This window comes from Callospermophilus lateralis, chromosome 8 (genome assembly GCF_048772815.1).
Source record: "Callospermophilus lateralis isolate mCalLat2 chromosome 8, mCalLat2.hap1, whole genome shotgun sequence".
Classification (NCBI taxonomy): Eukaryota; Metazoa; Chordata; class Mammalia; order Rodentia; family Sciuridae; genus Callospermophilus; species Callospermophilus lateralis.
The window spans coordinates 34,655,239-34,665,228 of record NC_135312.1 but is presented as its reverse complement, the minus strand read 5'-3'; the positions used below and the strand labels follow the sequence as shown (position 1 = coordinate 34,665,228).

At 37.0% G+C, this 9,990-nt stretch overlaps 1 protein-coding gene across 1 annotated transcript in view; it reads left to right on the top strand.

The window, feature by feature from the left end:
- Nucleotides 1-111: 111 nt before the first annotated feature.
- Yipf7 (Yip1 domain family member 7) overlaps nucleotides 112-9,990 on the top strand; it is a 33,723-nt gene continuing 23,844 nt past the window's right edge. Inside the window, exons 1-3 of the mRNA XM_076864930.2 lie at nucleotides 112-184; nucleotides 1,521-1,677; nucleotides 3,791-4,059. The gene's annotated coding sequence lies outside the window, so the exon portion shown is untranslated. The remainder of the gene's footprint in view (nucleotides 185-1,520; nucleotides 1,678-3,790; nucleotides 4,060-9,990) is intronic.

The window sequence follows — 9,990 nt, the reverse complement described above, 5'->3', positions numbered from 1 at the left end:
TCCTCTTTTAGAGTACTGGGGCGCCGGGGCACTGTAGTAGACGTAGCCTTTAGGTGTGCAATAAGCCCAATGCCAGTTGTCTCTCTGCTTCCCCACGACGGCCCCCGGCCCCGTGGAGTCTGACCTTTTAGGTCCCCGAGCCACCTCGGGAATTCCAGATGGACGATCACTCTAGAGCTCGCGGGTGGGGAGTGGTAGAACTGCTGAGGCCAGCGAGCCCGAGTCCCGAGCCTGACGTGCGGGTCTCTTCAGCCCTCCCTAGGGGGCGTTGAGGACCCCAGGTTTAGGTCATGGGACCTAAAGATGCTAATTTGGGGAACTTGCCTCCTACCTAATGGCAGAATGGTAATGGGAATTTTAAAATCTGGAAGTCGAACTATATTCCCTGAGTAGTCATTTATTGCACTAATATTCTGAGAGGAAACAGGCTGATTGCAATGGTGAATCTAGGGAAGTTTTGCAAGCAGTGAAAGTGGAGAAAGATCCCACTGTCTCCATTATCTTCAAGTTGCCGCTTCATCAGTTGTTTACCTTACATGGAGCACAGGGCTTTGGAGAAGGCAGAATGGGGCACAAAGAGCTGATAAGACATGCAGGGTATCATGAGTGTCTCCCAGTATTTCTCTTAGGTTTTTCTGTAAGTATCCAGAGTTTGGTGCAAATAAGAAAGATAACGGGTGTGTTCACCATTGTGATTCACCATTCACTTGGAAACTCACCATTGTTATTGAAATCTTCAATATTGTTTACAAAAATCCCCCCCCCCTTAATTTGGGGGAAATTAAGGCTTTTAGGATCAAAATGTTCTTACAGCCTGTTTTTTCACGAAACTATTATGAGTTAAAAGTGGTTCTTGGGCTGGGGTTGTGGCTCAGTGGCAGAGCGCTTGCCTTGCACATGTGAGGCACTGGGTTAACTTCTCAGCACCACGTAAAAACAAATAAGCAAAATAAAGATATTGCGTCCATCCATAACTTAAAAAAAAAAAAAGTGATTCTGGACACAGGACTAATTCTGTTGATAGAAATAACTGTCTTGAAATGCATTGAGCATAATACTTTGTCAATGTTGCCCTGACTTTAATGATTTGAAAAAAACGAAGCTTGACACCAGTTAATGTGATAAGCACAGGTTTTAAATAGTAACATACTACTGCAATGGGAAACACAGTCCAGAGTGAATAAAATGCACTCTGGACAGAGATGACTGCACATTTTAAAGGGATCTGAGGTACAACTGGACTTGGGCAGAGTCAATGGAGTGGAAAGTAATAAAGAGTGTGAGGGAGGTCCATGGAAAGCCCATCTGGGTTCGTTAACTGGTGGTAATATTTTAAAGTTCTAATCTAATGCTTGCCACTTGCCCCCTTTTAATCAAAAGGATCAAACCCTGAGTTGAATCTCATTTTTTCTTCCTCTGTATGATCCAGTGTCTTTTTTTTCTGCGGGGGTTGGGGGTTAGTACTACCGGGAACTTGACCTATGAGATACATTCCCAGCCCTATTTTGTATTTTGTTTAGAGACAAGGTCTCACTGAGTTGCTTAATGCCTCTCTTTTGCTGAGGCTGGCTTTTAACTCCTGATCCTCCTGCCTGGGCCTCCGAAACTAGAGTACCTGGCTGATTCAGTGTCTTTAATTCCACATCTGTTTCTCACCTACATTTACTTGGTATTTCCGTAAGTATTACTCTCGCACTTTTAACATTGCAGTATCTTACAAGGCTAACATATCCAGCCTACAACTGAAAAATAGATTTATTAGAAAAATATTGAGCACCACCATGTCAAATAATGTACTGGTTGAGGAAACTAAGAAATTTAGCAAATTGTTTGAAAATGTATAATGGGTGCTGTAGTTTTGATATAGTTTAATGTGTCCTCGAAAGATTCATATTCTGGAAGCTTTGTTCATAATATAACAGTATTGAAATGGTGGGATCTTTAATAAGAGTTGATTAGACCATGGGGCATAACCTTCAGAATGGATTAATGTAGTTATCCCAAGACTGGATTATTTGCCATGAGTACAGGTTATTGTAAAAGAGCAAATCTGTCTCCTGCTTACTCACACATGACCTTTCTTAAATGCACTCCTGCAGTGTGATGTTAGCCACAAAGTCCTGACTAAAAGCCCTTGTCAGTACCTCCTCTTATACCTCAAGAACTGTGAGTTAAGTAAACCTCTTTTACTTAGAAAGTACTCAGCCTTAGATAATTCATTATTGCAACACAAAATGGACTGATACAATAGGTAAATGGGAAAATCTACATTTGAATCCAGATTGTTAGAAATCAAGGCTCATCTCTCTGAAATATTTTTAGCAGCACACATTTATTTTTCTGAGAATCTTCTGTGCATTGAAAGATAAGTAGTTGCCCATCCCCAGGGAAATAACTGGAGCCTAATCGTGTAGAAGGATTGACAAGAGCATCATCACATTTTCTCTATTCCTAGCCCTATTTTAGAGAGCTTACAGAGCCCTCTAGTGTAGGCATCTTATTATTTCCATTACACAGATAGCTAAGAAAAATGTGGCCCAGGCATTTTAAATAACTGGATAATCACACAGTGATAAAGCAGGACTGTGAACCCAAGCAGTTTGGCTCTAGAACTTACATCCTAGACCATTCCATTAGTCTCCATTCTGTTGAGCAAGGAAACAAATGGGTACAATCAGAAGACACTGACTAAGAGTTGACAGAGAATCATGGTCAAAATTGAGGCCTGTGATATTTTGAGGCAAGGATTTCTGAAGAACTCATTTAATTTTTCTTTTTTTAATATTGTGGGTTGAACTAAAGGACTCTCAACCACTATGCCATATTTCCAGCCCTATCTTTTGTATTTAATTTAGAGACAGGATTTCACTGAGTTGTTTAGTGCCTCGCTTTTGGTGAGGCTTTGAATTCATGATCCCCCTGCCTTAGCCTCCCAAGCCTCTGGAATTATAGGCATGTGCCATCATGCCTGGCTTCATTTAATTTTAAAAATCATAAATCATGGCCCATTTCACCCAAAGAACCGATGTATATTAGGGAGAGATTCCATTCTTATATAATCAATGCAAAACTTTTTTTATTTATGTTTTTATACAATAATGATGTTTTGCTGGGACTGTCATAACAAAATACCACAAACTGAGTGGCTCAAATAACAAGTATATTTTCTCATGGGTCCAGAGGCTGGAAATACAAGGTGAAGGTGTCTGCACAGTTGGTGTCTTCTGAAACCTCTTTTCTTGGCTTGTAGCTCTCCACTTTTATGCTGTGTCCTCACATGGTCTTCCCTCTATATGTTTCTGTGCCCTAACTTCCTCTTCTCATGAGAACACCAGTCATATTTGATTAGGGCCAATGTCAATGCCCACATTTTAACTTAATTACCTCTTCAAAGACCGCCGTCGTCAAACAGTCATATTCTGAGGTACTACAGGCTCAGGCTTCAACATATGCACCTTACCACTAGAAACACAATTGAGCCCATAACAAAGGGAATGATAAATTAAAACATATAAATGACAATTTTATAACTACTAATTTCTGTTTCAAGATTATTGATATTGTGGAGCATCTCTGGCTCTAGCAATACCATTGAGTTTTTACAATAACATCACTATAGTTGTTAAAAGCATGTAACAATCTCAAGGCATATTCGTGCAGTGTTAAAGGATTGCTGGTGCTTCTATTACACACATAAAATGGTGCCATCATGTGTCTATAGTGTAAACTACAACTTAGAATTCATTTTTTTAAAAGTTGGTTTTTAAATTTTCTGTTGTTTTTCTTTTAGGTTTTTCTTTTTTTTAAATTTTGAAAACATATTGTGATTTTCCAACTGTTTTATATCACAAATAGAAAGTATTTGTTGAAGAGGAGGAGAAAATAACTTGAATTTTATATGGAAAACAGAGTCATTCTATGAAGAACCTTAGAATTACAACATCATCCTGTGCAGAAGCCATTTTGGGAAGCTTTCTTTGACATTGTATAAAATGTATTTAATAAGAAAATGAAGTGATGAAAAAGAGGAAAAAAGGATTTTCTATTTTAATTATCTAGGTGAGACACAGCAAAGTTCTGGATAAATCAATGACTTAAAAAATGAGACATTTTGAAGACAAATAACAAGGTTAATTTGATATGGAAAGAGGGAGGAGTCCAGGAAAACTGAATTTTTTTTTTTTTAGCATTGATAGATTGGAGAATAGCATTGCTATTTAACAGAATGTAAAATTTAAATATTCACATTAATATCCAGTAAGGGGAAAAGTGCAGGGCTACAGTTTGGGAAGCCATCTGTAAAAACATAACAAAAACTGTGATGTTGGGTGACTTTTGAAGTCAGAGCATAGAAAATTAAATTTTTGATAGGAGAGAAAGTCAACATACTCCATAGTATCCTTTTGTGAAATGGAAGTAACAGGCCTCAAGGGAATATAATAGATTATATGGGTGTACATTTACATTTTTCAAAAATTTCCTCTAAGCATCTATACTTGGGTTCTCCAGAGAAATATAACCAACAGCCACTTTATTATTCAAGCCATTTTATATACCATTGCTAGAGTAAAGTTCCTAAAGCAGAAGCGTAAATGTATTATATTTCTTGATTACATTGGGTTCTCATACATTCAGGACTCTTATATAAGATATATAATATCCATATAGACAGATATTGAAAATGAAAATTTTAAGTAAGTGGCTCACACAGTAGTAGAGCCAGCAAATACAAGGTTTATAGCCCAGGCTGATAGGCTGAAAATTCAGATAAGAGTTGATGTTGTATCTTAAATCCAAAATCTGCAGGGAAATTCAGGCAGGATGTCTATTTTGTGATGCTGAGGCAGAATTCCTTCTTTATCTCTTTCACAGGACTTACAGTAATCAAGGAGAAGAAACCAGGCTGCACCTTCAATAATTTGCTTACAGATATTTTCAGCTGAATACCCAAGTTCAATGCACTCAATAGAACACAATTCAGCTAAATTTTCTGCCACTTAATAGCACTGATTTGATGATCTTTTTCTCCAGTTTCTAATAACATGCTCCTCACTTTGGCCTGATATCACCAGAAGCATCTTTACATTTTTGCAACAATTCTCTTCCTGACAATGTGTATTATCTAAGATGACAGAAACTTTCTCTACACCTCTCCTCTTTCTGAACCCTCCTGCAACAGATTCCTTTGACATCTAATTTTCTACCAACAATCTCTAGGAAAATCTAAACATTTTTTTTTCTGTAACTCAAAACTCTTAGTCTCTCCCTATGACCTAATTCTAAAGAAACTTCCACATTTTCAGATATTTGTTATTTCCTTCCTGTTACCAAAATCCATATTAGTTTTCTGGGTTTGTCATAACAAAATGAAGGTTTAACTAACATAAATTTATTAACTCACGAGTTCCGGAGGCTGGAAGTCTATAGTCAAGGTTTCAGCAATGTTAATTCTTTCTGAGAATGGGCAAGGAGAGTTTATTCCATTCCTCTCCACTATCTGTTGGTGATTTGCTGAAATCTTTGGCATTCCTTGGCTTGTAGCTGCATCACTCCAATCTCTGCCTTCATCACATGGTATGTTTCCAGTGTCACTTTTCAAAATTTCTCTTTTCATAATAACATCAATAATATTGGGTTAGGACTAATCATAATGGCCTCATTTTAACTTGGTTACCTCTGTAAAAGTCCTATATACACATAAGTCACATTCTGGAGTACTGGGGATTATGACTTTATCATTTCATTTGAGAGAGACATAATTCATTGCATAAAATTAATGAAGAGCTGACCTTCAGCCCAGCTAATGTCAACAACCTTCTGTATAAATCTTGATAGTGGTTAATAACCTGAATGAACCTCATCTTTCTGAAATTGAAAAATGAATCAAACCAAGAATTTGCATTGAAATCTATAGTGATTCGTGAACTTATCTTAAAATTAATCTTAGTCCAAAGAATTTTTAATAGGAACCACTTTTAAAGTATTTATGTTCAAATGAAAATATTACAAACCCACAAATATCAATAAAAACTTGTGGCACATCTTTTTCAGATGACCATAGAAATATATCTTGTACAAGATGCTCTCTGCATAACCTGACCACACACCCACCATATTAGTTTTCTGTTGTTATGGAACTAACTGCCATGGATATAGTACCTAATATACTACAAATTAGTAGGGAAAAGTCCAGCATGGCTCAGTGGGTTCTCTGCATAGTATTCCATAAGACTGAATTCCAGGATATGGACCTTTTAAAATCTACTTCCAGGTGTATTTGGGTTGCTGGCTGCTATAGTTTGAATATGATTTTTTGTCCTCCAAGGGTCCATTGTGATTAAAGGCTTATTCCCTGTGGTGGTGCTATTGGGAGGAGGAACAACCTTTGGTAGGTACAGCCTCATGGACCTCCAGGTCTTCAGGAGGTTGTCCTTGAAAGGGATAGGAACTCGGAATCATATCTCTTTCTTTTTTTCCTGGCTTGAGATATAATGACCTGCTTGCTCCTGAACACACTCCCACCATTGTTATCTACTGTGATGTGATGTACCATCGCCATAAGATGAGCTGATGCAGGTGTCATGCACTTGAACCTCCCAACCCATGAACTAAGTAAACCTTTTCTCTTTACAAAGTTTATTGCCTTGGGTATTTTGTTGTAGTGGGGAAAAAAAAACTAACTAAAACCCTGGCAGAATTCCATTCCATTGGAAACAGTGATTCCCATTTCCTTGTTGGCTATCTGTTGGGAGGAGCTCTCATGTCCTAAAGGCTATCCATATTCCTTGATACATAGTCCTCTCCATCTTCAAGCCAACTATGGAACATCAAATGTCCTTTGTGCTTTGTATCTCTGACTTCTTCCTCTGTCTCTAACCAGAGAAAACTCTGCTTTAAAAAAACTTGCATATTAGGTTAAAGTCAATTGACTAGTGATGTTAATTTTATCCTCTTTGCTAAGATGATACACATTAACTGTAAGTGACCAAGTCTTCAGATGATTCCCATCATCAGCCTGTGAGCTACCATGGATTTTTCCAAGCTTGGGCAAGTTAAATAACTTACCCACATTCATACATATAGCGTATAGCAAAATGGCATTTAAACACTGTCTTGCAAATTTCAAAATTAATTCATTGAATAGTTATTTAAACCTCTAATTTGAGTTTTAAAGGATAAGTCTCATGTTCAGTCTGAACATGAAGTGGGGGATGGTATTCCACATGGAAGTTCCTATGTAAGCAAATGCATAACATGTGCAGGGCACGGCAGACTCTTCTAGATTACAAGAAGTTTTGCAAGAAATGAAGTTGGAAAACGAATTAGGAGATGGCCATGTGAATAGGAGCTTGGATTTCATGTTACTAGTAACTGTACCCACTGCAAGGTTAAAGAGATTTTAAGCAGGAAGCAGCAGAGTAAATTTATGTTTCATGTAGATCATTTTAAAAGCTGCCTGGTGACAAGAAATAAACTAGTTCCAAGAGATAACAATGACAGCCTACACAGGGACAGTGATAGTGCAGCTAAAGAACTGAATTTAATTAGAAGGTAAAATTAAACTGTCTTTAAAAGGATATGGAGTGTCAAAGAGGCAGTTACTAAACATACAAAGGCATAGGAAAATAAAAAAGAGGCTCTCCTAGTTCACATATTAAATGTAACAACTGGCCTCTGATTTCTATTCATGACAGCCATCAGCTATTGTCTAAAAAAGTAAGTGGTACTAGAAGATAAGAGGCAGAATTGTGTTTTGTTTTCTACTTTTGAGACTCCTGTGGCAATTAGGTGAAGATTAATTCAACCACTTTCTAGTTTCATGAGATATTATTCCAAAACCAAAATCTAGAATACATCATGCTAAGAGAAATAAGCCTTATTTAGAAAGTCAATAGTCATATATTTTCTCTTATATGTGTAAGCTAGAGATAAAACAGAAAAAGGAGAGATCTCATGAAAATAGAAGGGAGACCAGTAAAGTAGAGGGTGGAGATTAGGGAAAGGGAGAAGAGGAGAGAAAGAGCAGGTACAAGGAATGAAATAGTACAAATCACGCTGTGTGGAGGTAAGAATGCATCATTCTGAAGTTACTGTAATATTAAATTGCAATTCATCAGTAAAAATATTTTAAAAGACCAAAGCTGATTATTCACATATTCTTCAGTGACTCTTATGATTCTTAGATTTAGCAATAATTGAAAGTTCTGTTGGCATTCTTTCTTTTGATGTTTGGGGTGTGCAAAACCCATTTGATGCTCCAGTTCAATGAAATGCTTTCCATTCACCATATTACACACTGGTGACTAAGCTATTCTTTTCATGAATCAGATAACTTACATAAACCCACACCAATGCCAGACAATGGATGTACTTTTTGGATGGTCATATATTTGGAAACAAATGTCTTCACTAATAAACCTCTCAAAGCTCTATTTTCTTCAGGAAGCTATGTCAGGGAACATGTGTATTTCACTAAAGATTAGTACTTCATTGGAACTTTTGATGGATTTTTGCTATAAAGATATATTTAATTTTATATGGATTTTAATACATGTTTGGTTCTGGACAAATCCTTAGCTAGAATGGCCCCCAAAGTGGCAAGAATGGAATTCCCATAAAGAGAGCACCCCCAAACTATTCCCAGATAGGGGCCAGTCAAGATTCCAAAGAAAGAAACACTATACTCCAGGACGATCACTTCAAAGCATTTATTAGAAAACTTATTGCAGAGTGCAGCATATCCTTGGTTGGACATTGAGAAGGGATGCTCTGACTAGGTGTTCCCAAGGAGCGGTATTTTTGTTTGGAGTTTATAAGAGGGATTAAGGATTTGGCTCAGGACTGGAGCTATTTTGCTATGTTTTGGACAATAACCTAACTGGCCTTTATCAATGCCTGGGAATGTTCAGGGATTGGGTTTAAGCCTGCTGGAGAAAGCATGTAGCTGGCTGGTGACAGAGTGATCAACACACCCTATGTTTTTCAGTAAGGACAAGAGCAAAAGCAAGGGGACCTTGGGGAACACTACAATGTGTGATTTTTATGCGATAATTCCTTGGCTCTGCCTAACTATATTTTAGTGTATTCCTATATTGATGTACTTAAAAATAAATGCTGTAAAGACAATGGGAGAGGGGAGGGAGGATGGAAGGGAAAAAGGGGAGGGAGAGAAGGAGGAATCATGAACTGAAATCAATTTCCATGCATATATGATTTTCTTGGGATGAACCAACTACTATGTATGACCATAAACTTTAAAAAAATGAATGTTGTAACCAATTGAAATGTGGTGGTTTTAGTTTTTTTTTTTTTTTTTTTCAAATTCTGGGAGAAAGTATCAGTTCTCACAGCCAATAAAAACAAGCTTTTCTGAGATGAGGATTTAGATCTACTACTGGTACTAAGGAATAAGTCATTCTGATCCAAACCACATGGCTCTTAGACAATGTCAGCAATGTTCTCCAAAGGAAAAACAGTGCTGGTGGGAAATGATAAGGCAAGTTGGATGTTGAGTAGTAACAAATATCTATTACTAGGATTAAAGGACTCATAAGTAGTCTTGGAGAATACATTTTTAAGTGTTCAAATGCCAAGGAATATGAATCTTTATTTCTTGAGGGAATTACTTTTCTTGTGGCTTCATTTGTCTTATTAAAAAATTACTTTAAGGGCTGGGAGCATAACTCAGTGATATAGTACTTGCCTAGCAAGCGTAAGGTACTGTGTCACTCCCCAACTCTGAAATAAACAAAAACAAACAAAAAAGTTCCCCTAAATCTCTTTAGCATATACTTCTTACAGGTTTTACTTTTTCACTTCTCTGACATGTTTTTCTTTTTATGTGAATCATTATTTATATAATGCTGTTTAATTTTTCTTCTTCTAATTCCTCTAATTTATATCATTAGTTTTAGACTTATTCAACACCTCACATTAGTATTAATTTACTTGAAAGTGAATTACCCCTGGGAGCATCATTTCCCTTAGTCT